Source organism: Anastrepha obliqua, chromosome 2 (assembly GCF_027943255.1).
Source record: "Anastrepha obliqua isolate idAnaObli1 chromosome 2, idAnaObli1_1.0, whole genome shotgun sequence".
In the NCBI taxonomy this organism is placed as follows: Eukaryota; Metazoa; Arthropoda; class Insecta; order Diptera; family Tephritidae; genus Anastrepha; species Anastrepha obliqua.
In genome coordinates, this window is record NC_072893.1 from 31,658,361 (window position 1) to 31,683,900 (window position 25,540).

Genomic DNA, 25,540 nt, shown 5'->3' on the forward strand with positions numbered 1-25,540 from the left:
ACGAACAAAAGAAAAAAGGCGAAGAAGCAATTTTAGCAGTAAATGTCACTGGATGATATGCAAATAGTCTAAATGTGGGCACAGCACAGTGCGATGATGGAGATGCACTGGAGGGAACGTTGAGACTATTTGAATAAAAAAGGTCAGATAGAGCAGCGAGCTGACGGGTATATTCTCTAGGGCATTTCGGCAGTTATTTCGAAGGGCGCACGGTCGAACGCGATCAGGTGGTTATCAGTTTTCCAAACAGTATTTCCGAGAGGAAGTTGCATTTTTTATAGTGATATTGGCATGCAAATTGCCACGTCAACGGAATGAAGTATTCTTGTATTATTGAGAATGAGCTTACAGGGCATATTAGGGCACCTGGCGCACATAGAACGACCCATATGAAGCATCAAAATGCGAGAAAATTTTAAAAAGTGGCGACTAGCTCTCGGCCGACAATGGTAAAATCCACGGTTGAGATGATAAGGATTCCAGTAAAACTGACAGAATCGTTTGTTGAGCTGACATCGTTTCAGAGATCTGCTTACATTTTTTTTTTTTTTTGTTTATAAGCAACTCTTTTATTTAGCTTCTCTTTCACTGTTTACAAAAATCTAACCCAACTTTTTAGTTGAGTTTAAAAAAAATCAAAATAACCGCTTTCCTTTCTCTTTTAAGGGGTTAGGGGTAGTCAGAATTTTCAAAAAATTGGACTTTGTTTTTTGCTTTTTCTTAAATTATAATATCTTAAAAATATTGTTTGAAAATTTGAAGGGAATCCGACAAATATTTTTCGAGTTATTCAACAATTAACAAAAGGCACTCCGGAAATCGATAGCAAAACTTTTCTCAAAACTATGTTTTTTGAACTGGTGAACACTGTAACTTAAAAACCGCTTGACAGATTTTAATAAGATTTATACTGCTTTTGAAAAACATAAAAAACTCGTGCCTGGCCAAAGGATTTTTTTTTCAAAAATTTCGATTTTTTTTAAACAATTAATTGTCGGTTTTTTTCTCGAAAATCTGAAAAATATTTTCTATTAAATTTGGAAAAAAAATCTTCGATGAGGCCCAAGATTATTTATTAATAAAACTTATTTCTCCTGTCCGATTGATTTTGGATGAATCTCCAAGGACTTGTGATGATCACCGCTAGGGCTTTCTGAAGAAACGGGCTCCGTATAAACAGCGATAACTTTTACATTTATTTTAATTTATTTTTTTTTTTTAATTTTGCTAAAGTCAAGTTGAATGTTTATGCTACGTTTTTATTTTTGTAAAATAAAGCAACTGACTAGCAAAAAAAAAATATTGAAAATCATAATTTTTTCGGGCCTCTCACTACCTCTAACCCCTTAAAATTACGACACGGCCGGTGTGTGACATTTAACGCCGCAAATGTAGTGGCCGCTGAGAAGGAGGTGCTGAGATGATTCCACCTCATCCTCCTGCAGAAAGGACTAAAAGCAATCAAAATACACCTAACGGACAGTGTGCGGTAAGGATACCCACCAAATTCTAGAGCTGCGGCTTTGTTAGCCTTAGAAGTTTCCTCTCGTTTTACGAAGAAACCATATCCAGGCTCGCTGTGTAGCCAGCTCATCAGTCCAGGACTTCACTTTATGCCGCTATGGCCGGGAACCCAGATAAGCTTAATATCGAAGAATCTAGATGCAGTCGAGAGAGAATTCAGGTATTCCCTGACTAATTTCAAATGCACCCAAAGCCCTAATTGCCGTTCAGCTGCCAGAGTAAATATTTATGTCCTTTACAGTAACTACAGGAGTAAACAACCAATCCACTGCTTTCTTAGTTGCGGCTACCTCCGCTTCGAAACACTACAGTGGTCTAAAGGCTTGAATTTGAGCTTAATGCGGAGCTCCTCGCAGAATACTCCTCCACAAACTCTTCCATATAACTTCGAGCCAGCCATAAACATATTTGCCTTGCCCTGTCTCCAAAAATACGATAGACCAGCGCATTAAAATGATTGAAACATATTATGAAAATCGTCGATCTTTAAGGGCAAAATATCGGAAAATTCGTGATTTGTTGGTGAGAATAATCGTTCGAATGATTCGACCATTTAAAGTTTAGTGAAAGAATTTCTAAAAACTGGTTCTGTCGAAGGTACAAGAAAGAGCGGCAGTCCAAAATCTGGACGTTCTGTTGAGAAGATTGCGGCTGCAGCGCAAAGTGTTGCTGAACAACCGTCAACATCATCGATATCTCGACGTTTTCAATAATTAGGCATACGGGAAACGACTGTTTGGGGGACCTTACTTTTTTTCTCAAAATCACTTTTTTATTTCTATTTTCATTTAGAGGAAAGTTATCCAAAATGAAATTCGGTGATTAATTTTCCGCCATCAAATGATAACTAACTTCTCTCTGGTGTCAAAGAAGAGTACAAATCCGTAAAATTTCTGGAGTCAAGAGGTCAACAGCGAAGGGTTAAAAAAAAAATTTCTAGTAGAACTGTGCATTACAGTACAAAATTTTTAGCGCAACCCAATTTCATATACAATTTTTCGTAACTAACATAAGCTTTCCAAAACGCCTGTGCCATCTGAGATCATTTATTTTTGAAAGTTATACGTTATCTTACATCGACATGAGGATAATTTGGGTACCTGGTCTTTGGTTTGAACCCTGCTAACCCTTCCAGTGCGCACGGGCCTGCGCACCTGTAAGGTCGCGAAATCCTTCTGCCCACGTTTGGATAGGAGGCTTTCGAGGAATATTCTGAGGATGACAAATCTCATGAGTCATCACCCAAATTTCGTGGGCATCCTCACGGGGCACTATCCGCGGGGTATACATGCCGTGAGATTCGGAATTATTTCGAGTTCTTTTTGCGTCAGCTGTATGGAGGATGAGGTGGAATCATCTCAGCACCTGCTTCTTAGCTTCCCAGCTCTCGCGGCACTAAGACTCAAGCCTCTTGGTTCTCACTTCTTTACTGCACCTGCTGATAGAGCAGGTCTTGATAACAAAAATCTGATGAACTTCATCAGCAAATTAGTCACAGTTCATAGTCCACAAATACTTAACCCTCCCACCCCTCCCCATTTCGTCCTATCGTGTTTCACCTCTTTTTCCCCTCTTGCTATGGTATCACAAAAGATGAACCAAACTTCTTTCGTCCAAATGGGCCCACTCTCTTGGCAACCATTACTACCTAACCTAACCTATACCTCACCAAATTTTGCGTAAACCTTTAAAACATCTACTCCTTTTCGTACCAATTTTATTACATTCAAATCTGCAGAAGTGTATTTATTTTTTATTAATACTTTCTCGAAAGTAAAAAAACAAAAAAGTACTCAGTTACTGCTAAAATTTTAAAATTTGTCATTCTCTCTATTCTACAAATCTAAGGCGTTTTTCTTTTGTTATGAAATAATAATTTCTCTGTTAAAAAAAATTCTAGTCCTTTTTATTTAAAAAAGTGTTGTGGTAAATCTTTGCTTCATAGCATTCAAAAATCGTTGCCATCATTTCCCAGCACAAATTTCCCACAATTTCCTTGTAAAGTAGCTCAAGTAAGAAAACAGTAAATAAAATAAAAATTTCGTTTTTTCTTTTTCGGAATAAAAATTGCAATACAGCAATCAGCGCTTGGCGGTCAAGAAGCGCCAAGATCGGCAACTTCAAAACATCGATCACCTGGGTGAGCAATTAAACTCCAGCAGCGTTGCCGCAATTCGTGAGCTATGAGAAAATCTTATGTCCGCTAGGCAGCTAGGCTACCGAGTCCTTGTGGCGGCTACGGCTGCTATTGCTGTTGCTGCTGCTGCTGCTGTCTTTCTGCAAAGCCAACCTACTATGTGTATTTTGTTGCACAATTGAAAACGTTGCACGTCTTACACGATCGAGGAAGCCAGCAACTCTTTTTTTATTGCCTTCGTTGTTTTACATTCAATAGCTTCTTTTAGGCTCGTCTTGTCTTTAAGTTCTTTATTTTCTGTATTTTATTTATCAGTTTAGACAATTGCAGCAATTTTGATGTATTTTTCGTCGATTGCCGCAAGTTGGGACGTCATGCGAAGGTGATGCACGCCATGAACTTGTTGACTTTGCGATTCAGTTTCTTTTTTTTTGGTTTGTGATGATGGCAGGGTTAAGGTAGAGCAAAAGTGCGGTTGGCTTAGGTGTAACCATATTTAATTAGAAAATTGTTTTACTTATATAAAATAACGAAAAATGGGTGCATTTCTTTATTGTAAATAGAGGTTATATTTGCTTATAGAATTAATCATAGGTACTTGAATGTTTTTGCTAGAAAAGTTTGTTCAAAAAATGTTTACCTGCTCATACATGTGATTTAATTTGTTAAAAAGTATTGATTCTTGAAATTCGTAAGCTTAGAAAAGGTTTATGAACTTAGTACTTTATGTTTTTTTATCTTTTTCTCATCTCATCTCATCTCATCTTTGATGATTCTTTAAAATCTTGAATTTTTGAAATATTTTCATAATAGTAAGAATTCAAATGAAAATTAATAAATTGCCTCTCACATCCTTTTATTGACTGTTTGGCCGAGCTCCTCTGCCATTTTGTGCTTCGCTCCACATATGGAGAGACCTGCAGTTTTACGCCACCTCCGAACGATGGATGGTTTTTTATGTGGAGCTTTTTCATGGCAGAAATGCACTTGGAGGAGGTGATTGCTTACGTATGGGCGATCGCTTTTAGAGAAAAAATGCTAATCATGTTGGTGTCCATCCAGCTATGGTAGTCAAATTAATAATTTTATAATAATAGCAAAAAATATGTAGCTGAAAGTTTAGAGGCTTTAATTAGATTTAATTTGAGCTTTGTACTTCGATCTCATGGTTTTTTGTGCCCTCTACTCATCACAGTACCTCATCCAGATCTAGTTCCCTTATTAAACTTAAGATAGAGCTGGGTTGGACTGCGCGTATGTGCATTTCTTCTGGCTGCAAGTGGCCAAGATGTCTCAACCTTCTCCGCGCTGCAGCACTGCATTCAAGGAGAAGGTGCATTGCAGTCTCCGGGGATTAGTCGCTGAAACTACCAGAAATAGTAGACCATATCCCAATCCTGCGCAGATGACTGCGCAATCTGCCGGAGGCCTGTGAAAATGCCCATATGCATTCTTCTAAGTTTATTCTTGCGCAGAATTGTGAGTTTTCTAAACCTCTTTCGGTTGCAGTACCACAGTAAGGATTTTGCCTGGCGTCGGCCCATAGTTTGGTGCCTGCAAACTTCCTTTACCTCTTTACTCTTATGCTGCTTCTTGATGGTGTGTTGTCCCATAGCAAGGAAAGGGATCGGATGTTATGAATAATGAAGGTATAAAATAAACTTAAAATAAAAAATAAATTTCTAGAAAGTGTTGTTTTTGAAACCAAACGTATGCAGGCACACACACACTTGTAAACATTACATTCTTATATAAATGTTTGTTAAGGGAAAGCTGAAATGTACATACATATCATATTTATACAAAAAATGTACACAAATTGTAAGCTAAATTTCAGAATAACGAAAAAAAATTGTTAATTTTGAAATTAAAAAATTTGTAAATTTTTAGAAATAATGCAGCTTCTCAAACATAATCTACAACCCGCAATGCCAAAATTAACCTACCTTTCCGCTCTACCCTTCTACTACTCTCAAACAAAGCATTTATTGCGTTGAAGCCAATCTAACTGCCTTTTTTTCATGCTTTTGCCCGAGTGCAACTTACTAACTGTAGGTGGATATCCTGACGGGTAATCGTTGTCTGTCAGCGAGTTATACAACAACAAAACCTATGTTGCATTATAGATATCTAAAGAAAAAGTTCAAACCAAAAAAGATGGCCAACAAATTGACTCGTGTGCAATGCTGCTCCCCGCCCTTTTGCAGTCAAAAGTGACCATGCGACTTTACGACTCTCAACAAGCACCCAACGTTTAGCGACTCGCTGGTTGCACAGCTGTTGAGTTAAATAACCGAAACTTGAACACACATACATGTGGACACAACTAACCCTTCAAAGGGCTTAACAGCTTCACCAGTTCTCTGTCAAGTGTTCCCTGAAATGTGAAATGTGCGATCGAATGCAGCGATTTTTTGGTCTTCTTTTGTTTTTGCATCTCGTGCGATTGAGGTATAGTGACGGTGACGGCGGTGTCGGCTGCCAACTTGCAGGCAGCGCATTGTAATTGCTTGAGAATCATAAAAATAATGTTCCAACTTCAGCAGCTACAGGAAAGTGGGAGCAACTTCAGCAACAGTAACAGTGGCAATGGCAGAAGCAAATGCAGCAGCGGAAGCACCACGCCACATTCGCCATCAGCAGTGTTTTTATACTTATATATTTTTTTTATTAGGCAGGAGCTATTGCTCTACCTATTTCTTGTTGCGGCTGCCAGTTCTTGTTGAAATGCTGTTACCCGAAGTTATACCCATTATGGGGGCTTGCATGTTTTTTTTTCTAGTTACTCCTCATGTGAGTTGTGTATTCTTGTTGGCCAGCTCGTTCAGTTGGTTATCGTAGTACATTTAGCGGGTTTCTATTTTATTTATTCTCTTTTTATACTACATTTTTTAATTTTCTTATATTTATTTTAAGTGCTCTGTGTTGTGTTCTTGCAGTTATCGTAAAAGAAGTGAGCTTAAATTGCCAAGAGTCAGCCGCCGCTCTAGTCAAATGGCTATTGAGTTTTGCACTAAAGCCAATGTGTTTTGTTGTCGAAATTGGACTAGAACTGCATTAAAGGCGAGTGAATGACTTCCTGAACTTTAATCATATCATTTTTTTTTATAAATTAATTGTCTTTGAGAAAAAAAGTTTTTTATACATAATTTTTTTTTAATTTTTTTTTCTTGTAAATAGTTTTAATATTACAATAATTTTCCAACGATTAAATTCCACGCAAATTGTGAAAACAATGTTTTTTTTTTTTGGTCAGGAGAGTAATAAGTTTTTTTTTTCCAGAAGAACAAAGATATTTTTATTTTTTATTTTTTCTGAATAGGATTTTTTTCGAGAGAACTGCATTAAAGGTGAGTGGGTAACTTCCTGAAAATTATATACATTTTTCTTCATAAATTAATTTTTTTTAGAAATAAATTTTTTTAGAAATAATTTTATTTTTGTAAATAGTTTTAATATTAATTTTCTAACTATTAAATTCCATGTAAGTTGTGAAAACTATTGTTTTTTTTGTTTTGGTCAGGAGAGTAAGAACTTTTTTTGCCAGAAGAAACATTTTTTTGTTATTTTTTCTGAATAGGATTTTTTTAGAAATATTTTTTTTATTTATTTTTTTATTTTGGTAAATAGTTTAAATATTAATTCTCCAACGATTTAATTCCACGCAAGTTGTGAAAACTATTTTTTTTAAGTAAGAACTTTTTGCCAGAAAAAAAAGGTATATTGGTTTTTGTTATTTTTTCTGAACAGAATTATTTTTTTTCGAGAGAACTGCATTAAAAGTGAGTGAGTGACTTCTTGATAATCATATACAGTTTCTTTTATAAATTAATTTTTTTAGAAATAATTTTTTTACTCATTTTTATTTTTGTAAATAGTTTTAATATTAATTTTCCAACGATTAAATTCTTCGCAAATTCTGAAATCAATTTTTTTTGGTCAGGAGAGTAAAAACTTTTTTCCATAAGAAAAAAGATATTTTTTTTGTTATTTTTTCTGAAAAGGATTTTTTTCGAGAGAACTGCATTAAAGGTGAGTGAGTGACTTCTTGAAAATCATATACAGTTTTTTTTATAAATTAATTTTCTTTTAGAAAAAAAATGTATACAATTTTTTTTTCATTTTTTGTTTGTTTTGTAAATAGTTTTAAGATTAAATTCCATGCAAATTGTGAAAACTATTTTTTTTTGGTCAGGAGAGTAAGCAGTTTTTTTCTAGAAGAAAAAAGATATTTTTTTTGTTATTTTTGTTGTTATTTTTTCTGAATAGGATTTTTTTCAAGAGAACTGCATTAAAGGTGAGTGAGTGACTTCTTGAAAGTCATATACATTTTTTTTATAAATTAATTTTTTTTAGAAATAAATTTTTTTAGAAATAATTTTTTTTTATTTTTTTTATTTTGGTAAATAGGTTTAATATTAATCTTCTAACGTTTTAACTCCACGCAAATTGTGAAAACAATTTTTTTTTGGTCAGGAGAGTAAAAACTTTTTTTGCCAGGAGAAAAGGAAATTTTTTTTGTTATTTTTTTTAACAGGATTTTTTTCGAGAGTGTTTTTTTTCTTCCTACGTTTGACCACGCATGAATTTATTCTTAACTCTTTTGTTTGCTGCATCCTTCTACCTACTTTCCTGTGCTCATATCCTTCAACGAGTAGTAGAGGACATAAGCTTACGTCTAAACGAACTACAGATACACTGCGATTGCCTTGAGTGTAATCGCGGAAACCAATAAAAGGTGGCCTTTGACTGATAACTGCAGGGTATCTAAGGCGCTCTAGACAAAATGGATTTTTAAAAGGACAAAATATCTGCTTGGATTCGACAGATCAACTACCAGCGCGTCCTCACAGTTGTTATAACGGGTCACTGTGCTATTGGCACCCTAGCCAGTAGAATGGATGTTTCCCACAATGATGTCTGCTGGAAACTGAATGGATACAACACCTCCTCTGTGAATGCCCTGCACCTGAAACCATTACGGAACAGACTTTTGCGCCGTTAGCTTGGGCTACATTTAATTTTAGTGCTACAAGAAACACGAAACTCCCTCGAAGATATCAATTAAGTACCCAGGTGCCATTATCGAAGAGCATCGCTGTTCTCTCGGTAAGGTCAAGTAGCCCTTTTGGCTCCTTTTCGACACTAAATCGTTCACATATACGGTGTAGCACTTAACTTGTTTTGCAACCTATTCGTTATAATTTATCCTACTTTGTTACTCTTCCAAAATGTTTATTGAAATGTTCAAAAAAAAAAAAAGAACTACTCAAAAATCTATAATATACCTTGGCCTAAATTAAACCCATACTCCGAGTGGTATCCTCTGCGATGGAATTTGAAATACTTTGCCATTTTTTCTGTCCTTTCCAACCATCAAACTCCAATTAAATTGAGCCGAAGTGACATACGCGTTGACTGACTAGTTGACGTTTATTCGCCGCGGCGGCATCAAACTCACCGCTGCCTGTCATATCGCATACTCGCTATCAACACGATACAGTTGCACATTCGGCATAATCTCTCACCGCAATGAAATACCAAATACGCTGAAATGTTGCACGACTGCGAACGCATTTTAAGCAGCATATCTTTGCGCACATTTATGCAACATGACATAAAATATTTTTATTCGCCGCTGTCACTGTGCTGGGCAATAGAAAAAATTAAAAAAAATATTGCAAAAAGTCAGTGCAACACTAGCAATTGCAACACTGCTGCTGCTGACCAACCAGCACTGCCTATTAATTTTGGCGAAAACGTCTTCTGCAACCCAGCTAAATTCAGCCTCCAATTCAGCATGGATGGATTTGCTATTTCTGCATTGTGAATTGATGTGGTAGCTGCGGCCTGCTGCATGCCACCTGTCGCTTGCTACCAGCGCACTACAGTTTGAATTGTGGAGCGCTGTAGGTGCCAAACGTGTTTTGCGTCATCGCTGCAAGCCAACGAGTTTAATGTGGCAACAATTATGAGTCAACACACCTTCTGCTATGCACCAGGTGCACCAGCACCCACTTGCCCATCGCTTATAACAATAAAAGGTGGCTTAAGTGTGGCGTGAATAGATATTTTGCCCCAGCAATCAATGCCCTTTTTGGTGGTGCTATGTGGTACGTGTGGCAGCAATTGCAGCATTTGCAAAAGGGCATTGTTGCAACTGTTGTTGAAATTGCAAAGTCACGGCTCATCAATGGGGCCATTACTAGTCAGCTGCTGCTGCTGCTGCTGTGGCATATCAACACACGCATTTTTCATTTTTCGCACACCATCATAAACACACACACACACATAGGTACATGCATCGCCAACACTCTGCACTGAATCCACATTTCCACGGAAGATGGTTGTGGCAGTACCGCAAACTTCAGCTCAGTTTGCATTGTTATTACTGTTTTGTGTTTGATGTTCCTGTTGCTGCAGCACTTTTATGGCCCTTCCTACTGTTTCCCATAACTCCTTCACAGCCATTAGCTCGGCTTATGAAATTGCTGCCTTTCGTCGATTTCCTTTGCGATTTTTCAAGTGAAAAATGTGAGATTTTACTGCTGATGCCTGGATGACTGACTGCCTGCTTGCTTGTTCGGCTGCCTTCATTTCTGATTCTTGCCTCTTTGCTTATGCTTACTACTTTTTTACATTTTGAATTTTAGTTACCACACCACCGCAGTGTTGCACCGCTGCTTTATGTGGCATGCACGTGACTGCATGCTGTTAGCTGCATTTAACACCTATTTCTGGTTGTTGCTCCAATTCCAAAAGCCATCGGTTTTTGTTGTGGAGTCACGTGTGATTGTAAGAGAGGCACTGTTGAGGGCGGGCAATACACATTGAGATATTCACGTTTATAGCAAAAAGTGGCTAAGTTAGTTCGTGCCACACGGCGATGTTTTTATTGAAAAATATTGGTAAAGAGCGCCCGTCCGAAGTGAATAGAACTTAGAAAGAACAAAAATAAGTCATGGAAAAAATTGCAAAAAAATAGTTCACAAAATTGCATCCAAGGCAAATTTATTCAAGGTGGTATACAAGGCGAATTGAGTACTGAAGGTGGCGCCATTAAAAAGCAGTTACTTTACTATGACGTCGGCTCCCTTCGCAATACAAAACAAGCGAAAAAAATAAATAAAAGTAGGATATATATATAATTGGCGCGTATACCCGTGCCTACCCGCCTATTTGTGGTGTGCGTCTTGATGTTGTTCCACAAATGGAGGGACCTACAGTTTCGAGCCGACTCCGAACGGCAGATATTTTTTATGAGGAGCTTTTTCATGGCAGAAATCCACTCGGAGGTTGCCAGCCGAGGGGCGACCGCTATTAGAAAAATGTTTTTCTTACTTTTGGTGTTTCACCGAGATTCGAACCAACGTTCTCTCTGTAAATTCAGAATGTAAAGCACGCAGCAACCCATTCGGCTACGGCGGCCGCCAATGTTGCTATTAGTGAGATTAAAAAGAAAAACAAACTAATGCGAACGAAGTGCCTCGTGCTAAATTGTTAGAGCACAAACGAATATAAATCCTCCAAATGCAGTTTTTCGCATTTTTATGCGGAAGTCGCCGTGGCTAGAAAGTATTTGTGTGTACCTACAATTTGTGTGTTTGGCTGCTTCCACTGCTTGCGCCTACTCTTCTTCTTCACAAACAATTAATTCGCTTTCCTTTTGTTTGTTTATTGATGAACTCTTACGACACGTCGAATTCGGAAGGCGCAATCTTCTTCTCTATCATTCTTGTGTGGTATCGGTAAATCAGCTGGTTTGTCTTTTTTCTTTCGCCGTGTTCACGTAGTTGTCAGCCTAGAATGTAACAAGGCGAACTCATTCTTTGTTTTCTACTTTGCTAATACTTTGCTTTGACAATCAAGCGTACAAATATTGTTGTTGGTCTAGTGCCATCACCTTTGATGATTGCGCCTTGATTTGACCTAAAAAACTTGTTTATTCTAATGCGGAATTCGCATAATTTTATATATCTTATATTAGTATCGAAATTTTTGTGGAAATTTCTATAAAATTGTTATTTCTTTTATTTACTAGAAAAATATAAAATATGGCACTAACATTTATAGCACAACAGATCTCAAAACTGCACCTTAATTGGATCAATATTTTACCATTTCCACTATACCAAGAATACTTCGACCTTGAAAACATTATACTAGACTTTAGATTAGCTTTATACTAGTACTTGAATACTTTGTTTCTGCTCATTTCGTTAAACACATCTCCTACAAAATTTAAAAAATACACCTAAGAACTACTAATAAATGCAGCGAATTACAAATATTTCTGCGTGCAATGTAACGTAATTAACCCAAACGGAGTTAGTTCAAAACTAGTTGCGAAGCTCTGTCGTTAAATGTTGATAATTGAAAGAAAATCACTTAGGATCTAATCAAACAGAGTGAACCAAAATTTACTCCGAACTTTAGTGTGCCCTTTGACTCTCTCGATTTTCTCAACTGTCTCACAGATAAATTTGCTGTTTCCAAAATCCCAAAAAGGAGTAAAAATTCACTTTTTGTTCAATTACTTTCAAAACCTGTAATGTTGTGGAGCAAAACAAGTTGTGTTTTACTTGCATTCAAAGCTTTAACTAATTTCAGTTCACTTGAAATTCAAATCCGAATTTGAAAATTATAATGCACTTTCATTAATAGTATTAATTAGTATATAAGTATATAATTAAAGCACACCTCAAATAGTTTACTGATACTAATACTTGGCCTGACAGCTTAACCATTTTTTGAGTTAACGAAAATGCGCCAATCGGTATGATAAAGTTGTCTGTAAACATATAGGCTAGTCGAGAAATCGACCATAAATGAGTATTTTTGAGCCTCGCATTTTTTCCAATGAAGTCTTTTTAAGTTTTTAATAAACTAATTATCAGGTCAGTCTATAAGTTCGAGCGTATTTTACCCGTAATTTCACTTTTGTACGATTTTTGCATACAAAAAATTATTCGCGGAATGTAACGGAACTATTTATGTTTTCTTTGATATATTGTGCATTCAACAAGTGATTTTAATCGCAGATAGATGCACGTGTTGTTAAAAAATAAAATGGAATCTTCGAACGCGTATAAGAGGCATATTTTGTATTTTTTTATAAAATTTTATATTTTTTTATAAAATGCAAGAACTGCTGCTCCAGAAATAAACACTGTTCACGGAGAGGATACCGTGAGTGTAAGGACTGCGCAAAAGTGCTTTTCAAAATTCCTTCAAAGTGGTAACTGCGACGTGGAGGATGTCCCGCGCGCTGGTCCTCCTGAAGTCTTTAACTCCGACGCCTTGCTCGAACTCGTGGAAGCTGAGCCAAATTTGACAGTCGATAGGATAGCTCAGAGGTTAAATTCATCGCATGAAGCAGCTCACAGGCACCTGGTTCAGTTGGGAAAGGTTTCAAAGCTGGAAAAATGGGTTCCGCATAGACTTTCCGTCGCCAACCTTCAGCAGAGAGTGAATGAATGTGTGTTCGCAGCTGCTGCAACGGCTTGAAAACGAAAGTTTTTTGAACCGTATCGTTACTGGTGATAAAAAATGGGTTCTTTACAACAATCCTGTTTGCAAACGCCAATGGTTAGATAAAGATGAAACACCAGAACCGGAGGAAGATTCTCCTGTCTATTTGGTGGGATATGACCGGTATTGTTTATTATGAGCTTCTGGAACCAAACCAGACAATAACTGCTGATTATTATTCCCATCAGCTGTCAAACCTGAATGAGGATCTTAACAAAAATCGACCGTCTTTAGTGAATAGACGAAAAGTTTTTTTCACCACGACAAGGCAAGACCTCATACCGAAAGGCAAACATTAGGCGAGTTGAACGAGCTCGGATGGGAGCTAATGCCGCATCCACCATACTCTCCGGATATTGCACCTTGTGATTATCACCTTTTCCTTCAATCCCATATGAGAAGCAAGAACTACTCCGCAAAAGAAGCTATAAAAAGGGATATCCAAGCGTATTTTGGCTCCAAGGACAAACAATTTTTTGAGCAGGGAATTAAAAATTTGCCTAAACGTTGGGAAGACTTTGTAAATAATGAAGGAAGATATATTATTGATTAATAAATACTTTAAACATATTTTTTATTTGTTTTAAAACCACCTTTAAAAAACGCACGAACTTATGGACTGGCCGATATTTTATTTTTCTCTAATTTTACGTTTGAATTTTTATTAAAAAAATACATGAAATTTGTGAAATGTCGCTTACTTGAGAATAAACAATTTGAAAATCTTAAATCAATCTGTGGAATTTTCAGAGCAATGTGGTCTGAAGAAGGCGTAGGCTTGTTTCATATACCAGGCCAACAGGTCAGGCTTGATGCGTGAATTGGAGTCAGCGTTCTTAATAAGCCTTCACACGCTCCTCGCACCAGCTTAATTTACTGACAGGGATATTTTGAGTGTTTAATGGTGAAATAATTTTGGGCACTACCAACTTCTCCGAGAAATTATTATGCCATAGCTATGAAGTAGGCCTTCTAATAATTGTAAAAAAGCTATTTTCAAGTGGAGGGCGCAATTCCGCTTAAAGTCTTTGGGTAAGCGCTTGAGAAACAGTAGGTAACCAATTTCAGTTTATTAATTTAAATTTTAAAGACACCAAGCGCACGTCTTGCTGTTGACATATTAACGTTATCGATTCACTTTCTTGATATGGATTTCATATATTATATGTATTTAATTGCATCGCTTCATAAAATTATCACTTTTTGTTTTTTGCATTCTGTTAGTCCTGTTAGCCGAAAAAATCTAGTTTAGAAAAAATTAAAACACCTCAAATATATTTTGCCACTATTTTTTTTTTTTTGCTTCTTCCTAGAAGCTTGCTACTGGTAGTCCCAGTCATTAGTATCTGAATTTTAAGGGGGTATTCTGGTCTAGAAATTTGAAAAAAATCGATTTTTTTCCAAATTCTCAAAGTTTAGACCTTCAAAAACATGCCCTTCCACGGATTTTTCAAAATTAGAATTATTTTCGGAGATACATCGGATTTTGTGACGTGGCGTCAAAGCCGGCCGAGTGGAGGGAATCGCAGATGTTACCGGAAGACTTTTCAGAAAATCTTTTGTATCCCACACAACCTTTATTTATTCTATACATATACTTTATACTTCTATAATATGTATATACCTGGAAATATATATATATATATATATACCCAGAGTGAGTGAGTAGTAAATATTATGATCTATAGGGTGGGTCATATGAAATTGGAGCCCAAACAATCGAAAATGTGCTTAAAAATTGGGTTGATCGAATGGCCTACTGTAAAGCCAGTCGTGGCAGTCATTTGAACGATATTATTTTTTATTCATAAATGACAATGTTCAATCTTCAAAATAAAAAAAAAGTTTGAAAAAATTTTGATTAGTTTTTTTTATAGCCGATTCAAAAATCAAATTTTACATGGCCCACCCTGAGTACGAGCGATTTTCTCAAAACTACTTTTTTGGAGATGGTCGTCATGATATCTCAAGTTCTACTTGACCGATCGCTTTGAAGTTTGATAAGAATTTTTTATTATACATCTGTCTATCGCGCCTGCCTCGGATTTTGAAAAATTTAAGTTTGAAGTATTTTAAAAAAATTTTAAATGTAAAAAAGAGGGTAAACACATTTTTTTTCAAGTTGACGCCATTTTCTGATTTTTTTTCTTTGATTTGGCGTAATCCGATAGCGACATCCTAACTAATGAAGATTTTTTTTAATTTGTTTGTTTTAGATCACTACAAGGGTTGGAATCATGTCAACTATGGAGCACCGTTTTTTATGTAGCCCCCACTCCGCCGGCCTGTAATTCCACGATGTTTTCTTATTTTTTTTATAAATTTTTTTTATTCTTTTACCAATATTAAAAAAAAACCATAAAAAAAACTGGATAGTAAAAATGTTTTTCATTTTTTTTATCTTAGTCTTAAAAATACCTAAAATTAAGGCTTCTAGACCAGAATACCTCCTTAAGATGATTGCTGATTTTAATTTTTTTTCTGATTTTATTGAATTTTCGCAGAAACGGGCTTTCCGAAAACAATTCATCTTTAAGGGGGAGCCTGCTTTAGAGGCTTCAAAAAATCGATTTTTTCCTGGGGGTTTTTTTGGGAAGGAAAGAAATATTCGATTGAAACGAAACTTTCAGGTTTCATTGTTATATATTTAAGCAGTTTTCTCAATTTTTTTCATTAAAATATATGTCATATTATGCCTGGAACAAGCATTTTGCCGAGGCGCCTCGAGTGTGCATGTGTCGTGCGGCGGGAAAGATGCAGGTCGCAATTTTCATCAGAAACCAAAAACCAAAAAAAAAAATACCAGTCTAACGGTTAGACTTGATAGAAGTGAAACCTTCCGTAAAACAAACTGAGAGAGAATAAGACGAAAGCAGCATTAGGAGCGGGATAATTATAGGTTCATTATAACATTGCTATAAAGTTCATATTTTATTTTCTTCATTTTATCATTATTCATCCTCAATGTTTTCAATTTCAACAAATGATACGAGTGGCTTATGATAGATAAAATATGATACAAATGCTTTGGTTTCGATGTTGTCAAAAAAAATACCCAAACGGACCGAAGAAACAGACTTACAAATTTCTTCCATTTTCGTCTACTTGTATTCATATAAAAATTTATGGCTCTTCCCACCAAAGCTAAATGTATTAGTATATTTTTTCTTGTATTTATTCAAGGCTGAAATCCCGGCGGTACTGCAATACCGGGTCAACCCGTGGCAGAGGCGGAGCAAGCCCATAAAACAGTACGCGCATTTCCAACAATTAGTTTAACATTTGTTGTCCTCCGATGGAGGATCTATCAGATGTTAAGCTGATAACCACACTACCTAGTCAATACATTTTAAATAATAAACCTAATAAAACTTTTGAGAATTACACGCTCACAAAAATTATTAATATCAACATATAATATAACGCTTCGTAACTAAATAACTTTTAGGCCAGCGATGACAACATGGCGCGGTAGCCGAGCGACTAGCAATGTGAGCTTCCGATCCAAAATCCTTGGTTCAAATCACAAGAAAAAATAAAAGTTATTTTTATTTATTTCGTCGCTACTTTTATATCAACATATAATATAACGCTTCGTAGCCAAGTTGGTCGCTTTTTTCGTTTCACTTTTCCTCAAATCACTCCCAACGATTCTAAAGAAGTTTTCACTTCAAAAATTTGTTTTATTATAGCATAGCTTCTAGTTAAACCAAGAAAATTAAACAAAAAGTGAGAAATTCAACAATTTTTTGCTAATTAAAAAAAAATTCATTTGTTTGAAAAAACAAATTCACTTTAGATTGTTTAAAAAGTGGGTTAATCATAACTTTCTTAACTTTTCTAGGTTCAACAAGAAGATAATTTAATTCCGAGTACAATCAATGTTATCTCGTTTCGATAGGACGTTTAACTTTTTCCCTTTATTTCCCGCCAATTAGGAAAAATCGTAAAAATAAAAAACCGAGAAATGGCACTTCGGGCGATCCAGCTCGACGCTTGCTCACAATTTCTTCTGTAACTTCGAAAATATTTTGAATTCGCTTCTGAAATTTTGAGGACACAATTTTGGATAGTTTGGAAAGACATTTAATAAACAAAAAAAATTGATTTTTTGAAGCCTCTAAAGCAGACGCCCCCCTTAACCGATTTGATTTGAAGTCTACTTTAAACTTTTGATATGAAAGAATTGATGCAGAAAAAATCGCTAAAAAATTCTGGAGAAATTCAAAATTGCAAATAAGATTTTTTATTATTCTTTGCTAGCTGTCATTCAGTCATCAGTATCTGAATATTAAGATTTTTGATTTTCATAATTTTTTATTTTACAAAATTATGGTATTTGACTGAATTTTCATACGAACGTTGGTTGTTTTTTTTTTTGAAAACAATTTATCTTTAACCGATTTGTTTTCGAATACTAACAAGGCATGAACAAATTATTGGAAATTTATAGAATTATTTTATTTTTTTATTTCTTATGTAAGGTTATGATTTAAAAGAATCGATCGAAAAAAATTACTGAAAAATTCTGGAAAAATTCAAAAATTTTAAATATATATTTTCAATATTTTTTGCTACCTGTCATGCAGACATAATCGTCTGAATAGTAAAATATTTTCTGATTTTCATAATTTTTTATTTACTGATCTTTCAAAGGAACTTTTTTTTTATTATTATTATTATTATTTTTTTTTTGTTTTGATAACAATTCATTTTTGGCCGATTTGTTTTCGAACCCCAAAATGGCATGTGAAAATTCTTGGAAATTCTTATATTTAAAATATTTCAAAAACAAATTTAGATATTCGTTTTCTAACTATTTTTCAAACTATCTCAACAATGCGTCAACGGCTAAATCTAAAACACTTCCCTTTGAGCATAAATTCTTGCGAGAGTTTTCTTCACATTCCTCAATTAGAAACGTTTTAACGTTTTTTTCTATTCGTTAAACCCTCCACTACTCCCTTCCTTCATCATCTAACCATTATGCAAAGTAATTGCAAACAAAAATCCGTCGCAATTCTACTGGCAATAAACTTTTCTGGGTGTTTCACACAAAACTTTGTTTTTGGACAGAAAAAAGTTGGCATTAAACTAAAAAAAAAAAAACAAACAGCAGCGCAACTCGTAAAACAACGGAAAATTCAGCAAACAAAACCCAACGGTGTTGAATATGACATTTGCTAAAACAAAAGCAACAACAAAACCACACAACAACAACAAAACCCCACAACAACAATAAAATTCAATAGCAACAACAAAAAACTCTGCGAGCACACCGCAGTGGCAGTTGGAAAATGCGCCAAATAGCGTCCGGACGTGGCGGCGTAAAATTGCAGTAAAAGAGTACCCCGGCCAAGTTCAAAAGTTAAAAGAACTTTGTTCGAAAACTTCTTCGCAAGCGTTATTGTTTTTTTGTTGTTGGTTTTTGATGCCTGATTTGTTTTCTCTATCGTTGGCTGCTAATTGTTGTTGCTTGGACTTGCTATAAGTGTTGTTGTGAATTTTATTTATGAAAAACCGATACACGCAGCTGCATTGTTAAGTGATTTGGGTTTTTGAAAATAAATCGTAGAGCAAAGAGGAGCAACAGGAGTTTGAGTAAAATTTGAAAGTTTCGTTTCTTCAGCTATGAAAATTATTAATAACTTTGTTGTCCGCATTCAATGCATTTTGTGAATGTTTCACATCCACTGGTTATTTTATTCTACTGATACGCTAAATAAGATCCATTTATGTCAGAAAATACTTTTTTTTTGTATTGGATATTAATTCTTATTTTATGCATTTCTGGTTGTGGTGCTCAAAAAAACTAATTTTTGTACTTCAATTGCGTAAACGAATTTTACATTTTGAACAAAATGCCTGAGTTTCAGACTTGCAAGCGCTATTTTGCAGCTATTTTTGCCCGAACGATCTAACATTTTGCACCAATGAATAATTTGGGCGTAACGAATTGTTATTTGTTGGAAAATATATTTTCTTCGACTCTTCTTTCACACTTTTTTTTTTGTACGATGAAATGAACTATATTTTTTTCTTTTAATAAAAATCATTTTTTCAATAAATCTATTTTTTCATATCCGAGCACTGCCAAATTGGGTTTTAGAATAAATTTTCTGCGTATGGAAATAAGCCAAACCCATGGGCCTTGAACAAAGTCTTGCTGGGAAATATTATTTAAATTTTGGGTATACCCTCTTTATACATTTTTTATTTTTGTAGTTTTTAGAAGAAAGAAAGAAATACGGTCCAGTGTAATACAGGGTTAAAATGATCAAAAAAAATTAAATAAATAATTGGCGCGTACACTTCTGTTATATGTTTGGCCGAACTCCTCCTCCTATTTGTGGCCTGCGTCTTGCTGTTGTGCCACAAACGGAAGGAGCCTCACTTAAAATGATAATACGAAACAAAAGTAATTTTGGCACGATTATCTGGTGGATAATTTCATGTCATATCGTCACAAGAATGGCACTGGACTGGAACCCGCAAGGCAGCACAGGTCGCGGTCGACCAAAAAACACTCGGAGAAGGTCGATGTTGCGCGAATTAGCAGATACCGACTGTCCCATGAGAAAAGTTCAAAAACAACAGCATAGAACCGTGTACGATAGAAGAGTCTTGTCGAGGCCCTATGCTCCCGAGAGGAGTGAACAAGGAAAAAACTGATATCCGGCATATGTGCGCCGCGACTACAAGTTACACGGTGCATTTGCTCATTCCCATTTTTGACTACTTTTTCCAATAGAACGGCATAATAAATATAAATGAGCTCAAGCGGCAAAAATGCGACGCAAACGATGTTCATTTGGCTTCTGTTCATGCACGAGCTGTATTTTATAGGCACTTGAGCCAAGAACCTTGCATTCGGTTTTCCACGCAGTCGAAGGACAAAGGCAAAGGTTGAGAACGACAATGAATCGACATTTTGGCGTGTTCTTTAATGCATCACTCTACAACTCTTTCGACGGTAGCCCACCTTGCCGCGGTGAAAGGGCTTAAGTAGGGTCAATGAACTAAGGAACTATGCCATCTCAGGTTCAACCCTATTGGATAGATCTACTCCGAAAACTAAAATGCACCCAATTCCCAAGTCAAGGTGTGCTTGCAATATATGCATCGCTAACGGAGTTTCCCTCTCGAATATCTGGCCGCCTTGGAGAGTAACTGTGGCCTTACAGCGGTATGGGGCGCTGCCGCGGAAGACCCCATAATTTCTCCTTTATAATCGTAGGCTGTGGAGCTTGACGAACGTCAGACAAAACAACCGTAAGAACCAGATAATGTAGACTAATACTCTATGAACTTCGAAAATAGATTTTTTATTTTTTTTTTTGTCAAAGTAAATTTCCACAGCTTAGAAGCGTTGTTCTGGCATTAAACGATTCATGATGAGCTGCCAAATCTTACTGAACAGAAATGTCAACACAGTTTGCCAATCTCAGCTGTCAAATCATAGTTATCGATATCGATAGTTCTCATGCAGCTAAAAACACACCCGTTATATGTTTATTAACGAATTTCTAATTGGCGATGCATTGGAATGCGACGGATTTCCTTACTTTCGTTTCGTCAAAAATCATTTGCTGAAGTTCTAGAAAACCTATGCGCAAGTATTTCCAACCTTTTCAAATGTCACGGAATGAGCATAAAATATTGCGAAAAACACGTTTAAACACAGCCATAATCTACGGTTTTTACTGTAAGTTATGGAACATGAAACAGTTATAAAAATTGAAAATTATATACTTTTAAGTATTCACCACGAAAAAGTTGGAAAATTACTTACATTACTAATTTCTGCTGAAACCTGTCGGCCAACCCTGTGCACAAATTCTCGTAAATTTTTAAATTTTAGTTATTCTGAGTTTGCATCAGAGGATTATAAATTTAAGCGTCCTCTTCTTCCCCAACTTTGTATGTAGTAATAAATCTTGCAATCGGCTGAAAGCCCCGTAGCCAGTGCTACATTTTGATATTTATGTAATAAAATAGTTTTGTTATATAAATTTAATAAAAAAAATATATATAATATAAAAAAAATCTTACAATCTCCGTATGCTGTAAATTTGAAAATATTTATAAGTTTCACGGACTCTTTTTCCCTCATTATATGGGTTACAAAGGTCCAATAAACTGTTTTCATGAAAGTTGTCGAGCTGAAGATTCTGAGAAATTAAGTACCGGAGCAATACTTTGCTAAACTAACTTTGATTTTCAAAAAATGACTTGTAGCTGCGCTTTCGGAAACTACTTTTGGCTGTTCATACGGCGATAGCTAACATTTTGACGAAGCACTTTTTGCAATTAAGTTTCGAGCCTTTTTATTTCGCTTTTGTTCTCTGCCTTAACAGCGCAATATTTGCTATTAGAAACCTGATCCTGATGAAGTGGGTTGGCAATGCGATACAACAATTACAAGAAAATTAGTTGGCTCTACACAGATTTACGTAATTTTCTTTAGAAAATCTGTGCACTGCTGATAAGCAGGCCCAATAGGAGAGGTGCTCGAGTGACTTAAAATTTTCCGAAAATCGTAAATAAAAAGATTTAGCAAAATTTTTAAAATACGAAAGCCACATTTATGGCTTATTCTCTGTTACTTTCACTTTGCTTGGCCCCTGAAAGAAGTGAGTTACCTGGGGTTACCTGCTAAGTGTCTGGCATAAGAATTGGCCAAGAAGTTGGATTTCAAGTTGTTTATAGAGAATTAGCATCAGCTAAATGGAAAAAAATCTCATGTTTGAAACTCCGAAAACAAATTTCGCATTATTTATTATTAAATTAGGTGCGCAACTAAGTTCGCGCTGTTTGTTAATACTATAGATGCCGCCAGCAGTGTTTGCTAGTCGATTCTAACATAACCTAAACGTCATAAACCAAGCTTAGACATATGGGAAACAAACTGCTTCGACACATTAGTGATTTTGTTTTGGTATCATATACTTTTGGTTTTGTGAAAATGTCTGATTTTGTGCCGAATAATCGTCATTTGCGGGAAGTGTTGATTTTCCTCTTTCATTCGAAAAAAAGGCAGCTGAAGCGCATCAAGAGCTACAAAAAGTTTATGGAGATGCTGCTTTAAGTGAAACAATGTGCCGAGAGTGGTTCTGTCGCTTCAAATATGGTGATTTTAATGTTGACGACCGTCCGCGTGAAGTAAGGCCAAAAACCTTCGAAGATGCTGAATTGGAGGCATTACTCAATGAGGCTCCGTGTCAAACGCAAGAAGAGCTTGCTTCAGTATTAGGAGTTACTCCCCAATCTATTTCCAAACGATTGCATGCTTTGGGAGTACTTCAGAAACAGGGGACTTGGGTTCCTTATGAGTGAAAACCAAGGGATGTTGAATGTCGTTTTTTTGCCTAGGAACAACTGCTCCAGCGGCAAAAAAGGAAGGGTTTTCTTCATCGCACCGTGACGGGTGAAGAAAAATGGATTCATTACAGTAATCCAAAGAAAAAAAGTCATGGGGACTGCCCGGACCTTTTCCAATCGATGGCACATGCTCTAGCTGATCAGCAGTTCAATTCATATGAAGACATCAAAAAATGACTTGATCCGTGGATAGCCTCAAAAGATGAACAGTTTTACCGCGACGGTATACCAGATCTACCAGAAAGATGGGTAAAAGTAGTAGCCAACGATGGGCAATACTTTCAATGATTCACTTGTAACCATTTTTTCAGAATAAAATTGCATTTTCATCAAAAAAACAGGGATAACTTAGTTGCGCAGCTAATACATTTTTTTATCCTTTTTTTTGTTTTTTTTTTGTTTACTTGATTCCTATTGAAGTTATATTGTCCCCATATTTTGATAAAATTTCAACTTATATTTTTGTCTCTTATCTGAGGGCCTTGCCACCAATTTGCAATTGAGAGAATTGAACGTGTACAAAAGTTCCTTAAAGATTTCTTAAATATACCACCAGTTCAAATCCCATCCCCATCGATTTCCACCACGCAAAAATATTATTACTTATTCAGCAGAAAAATTATAAAAACAAAACACCAAAAAAAAAAAAGGATCATTAATTTTGCGCCACCTTGTATATATTATTACATTCATTAAATATTTATTTGCTTAAAAAAAATTTTAATAATACTATTTTTGATATTTTAGCCCTGAATTTACTAATATTTCACATCAATTCGCCAACAAAGGCATACTAAAATGGTCTGATAGCACTTTCCAAAAATTTCTTGGAAAGTTGAAAGTCACTTTCAAATGCATTTATTTATTTATTTGTAAGACTAATAGATAATTATATAATAACTAATTATAAATAACCAATGCACCCAATTTAGCAAGCGCGCTGGCTACTACGAGACGAAAGCCTCTCAAGATTTGTACTTATAACACATGGACTGGAAAGTCCCAGGCCTAACACATAGATGGCACTACTTTGATTGTATTCACCACTTTTTCAGTTAGTAGTAACCTTAAAAAAAACAGCTGTTAAAATTTCATGGTTTTCTATTCTTTAGTTCGTGAGTTGTTGTGCTAAGAGTGACGCTACTTTTGTCATTTTCAAAATAATGAATGAAAATAAATTTCGTTTTTTTAATTTTGCACTACTTTTTGATGTGAAAAAAAACACCGTTCAAGCAAAGCAATGACTTGCAAAGTATAATGGAGACTGCTTCCACAGAAACAACAATAAAATGCTGGCTTGCTAACTTCAAACGTGGTCGCAGAGACACCGATGACGCCCAACGCAGGGGACTTCTAACAGAGGCGTACCTGGGAAAAAATTGAAATGGCGTTTTTTTTGGCTCGTGAGCTACATTCTGCAGTCAAGAATTTCTTTGTAAAGTTCATTTCCATCCACTCACGTAGAATTTACCTAACTTGGTAGACCTTTTTTTTGAGATCGTATTCTTTTTTTGATAAATAAGACCTTTGACATCGAGAAGGAATCCAAATTTTGAATCGATTTCATTCAACCGTACGAATCTCCCATACACTTCTTGAAATAGTCGATCAACTGTTTCTTTCAAGACCCTTTTCATTTCGTCGATGGCACTTAAACCTGCAACAAACGAAATCTCACACATCCATATTTTTTATTCTTCTTTCACTTGCAACGTCCCATTTTGACATAAAATTATCCCTTCTTCGAGTGAACTATCAACGATGGCCTCGCTTTCATTTTCGAAATAATTTTGAAGAGCCTTCAAATCTTCAGCAGCATCGTGTGATCTTGCAGCCTCTTTTGAACGCGGTCAATGCGGATTAGTACTTCATTCCGAATCCCAACAAAATCAAGAAATCATACTTCAACATTCGGTTGTTTAGTTGCTGGGCAACACTTCTCGATTCATTTGTTTGATTCTTGTCTTCGGTTTTTCATGCTGGCGAGTTTACAGATTACAGAGTCGACTATCCTGACTTCTTGTACCTTTATTTAAAACTGAAGTTCAAAATCGCGATTGAATATACAAAGTTTTTTACTCCCTAGAGTGGCGCTCTTGGTACGTGCCCTACTTGCCATACCCTAGTTACGAAACTGCTTCCAAATGAGGCGGTAACACCAGAAAGCAACAAAAAAAAATCCACAAAATCGTTTTGAGCTATCGAAAAGTAAAGTTGCGTGAGTTAGCTGACATCGCAGAGATACCAAAAGAACGTTTTGGCTTCATACTGCATGAACACTTGACTATGAGAAAGCTCTGTTCAAAGTGGGTGCCGCGTTTACTCATCATTTTGTTTTATCAAGTCAACGCACCGTCTCACAGGTCAATCAAAGCAATAGCAAAACTTCATGAATTGAACTTCGATTTGCTCCCACATTCCCCGTATCCGCCAGATTTGGCTCCAAGCGACTGCTGGCTGTTTGGAGACCTAAAAAATATGCTGGCCGGTAAGAAATTTCGCTCGAATGAAGAGGTTATCGTTGAAACTGAGGTCCATTTTGAGGCAAATGAGAAATCTTTCTAAAAATCAAAAGTGGTATTGAAATGTTAGAGCGGCGCTGGAATGATTGCGTTGTTCTTGATGGAAATGACGTTGATGAATAAGGCTAATTTTGAACAAAAAAAAAAGGTCTTCTTTGTTAGGCCCGGGACTTTCAGTTCATGTGTTATATATAGAATACTTTTTTAAAGATAATTTACATTAAGCACGAGTATGTAAAACTTGGTTATATGTCAGATGAAGGCGGGAATACTATCAGAGTTTGTTGATTTCAGATGGTCAAAGGGTTTGCTGTTGCCGAAAGCTCTTGCTCGGAGCTGGCTTATTCTAGGGCATTCGTTGCGCAGTGGAAAGTAACTTTCAAATGGATTTACACTCCTATAATTGCAATTATGTTAAGATGGAGATTTGTAAGTTACAAAAAAA

At 35.8% G+C, this 25,540-nt stretch overlaps 1 protein-coding gene and 1 pseudogene across 1 annotated transcript in view; both read right to left on the reverse strand.

Annotated features, from left to right (window-relative positions):
• LOC129238076 (LIM/homeobox protein Lhx5-like) overlaps positions 1 to 25,540 on the reverse strand; it is a 101,314-nt gene that overhangs the window by 73,175 nt on the left and 2,599 nt on the right. The gene's annotated exons all lie outside the window — the stretch shown is intronic.
• Positions 16,367 to 16,550, reverse strand: LOC129239926 (U2 spliceosomal RNA; annotated as a pseudogene).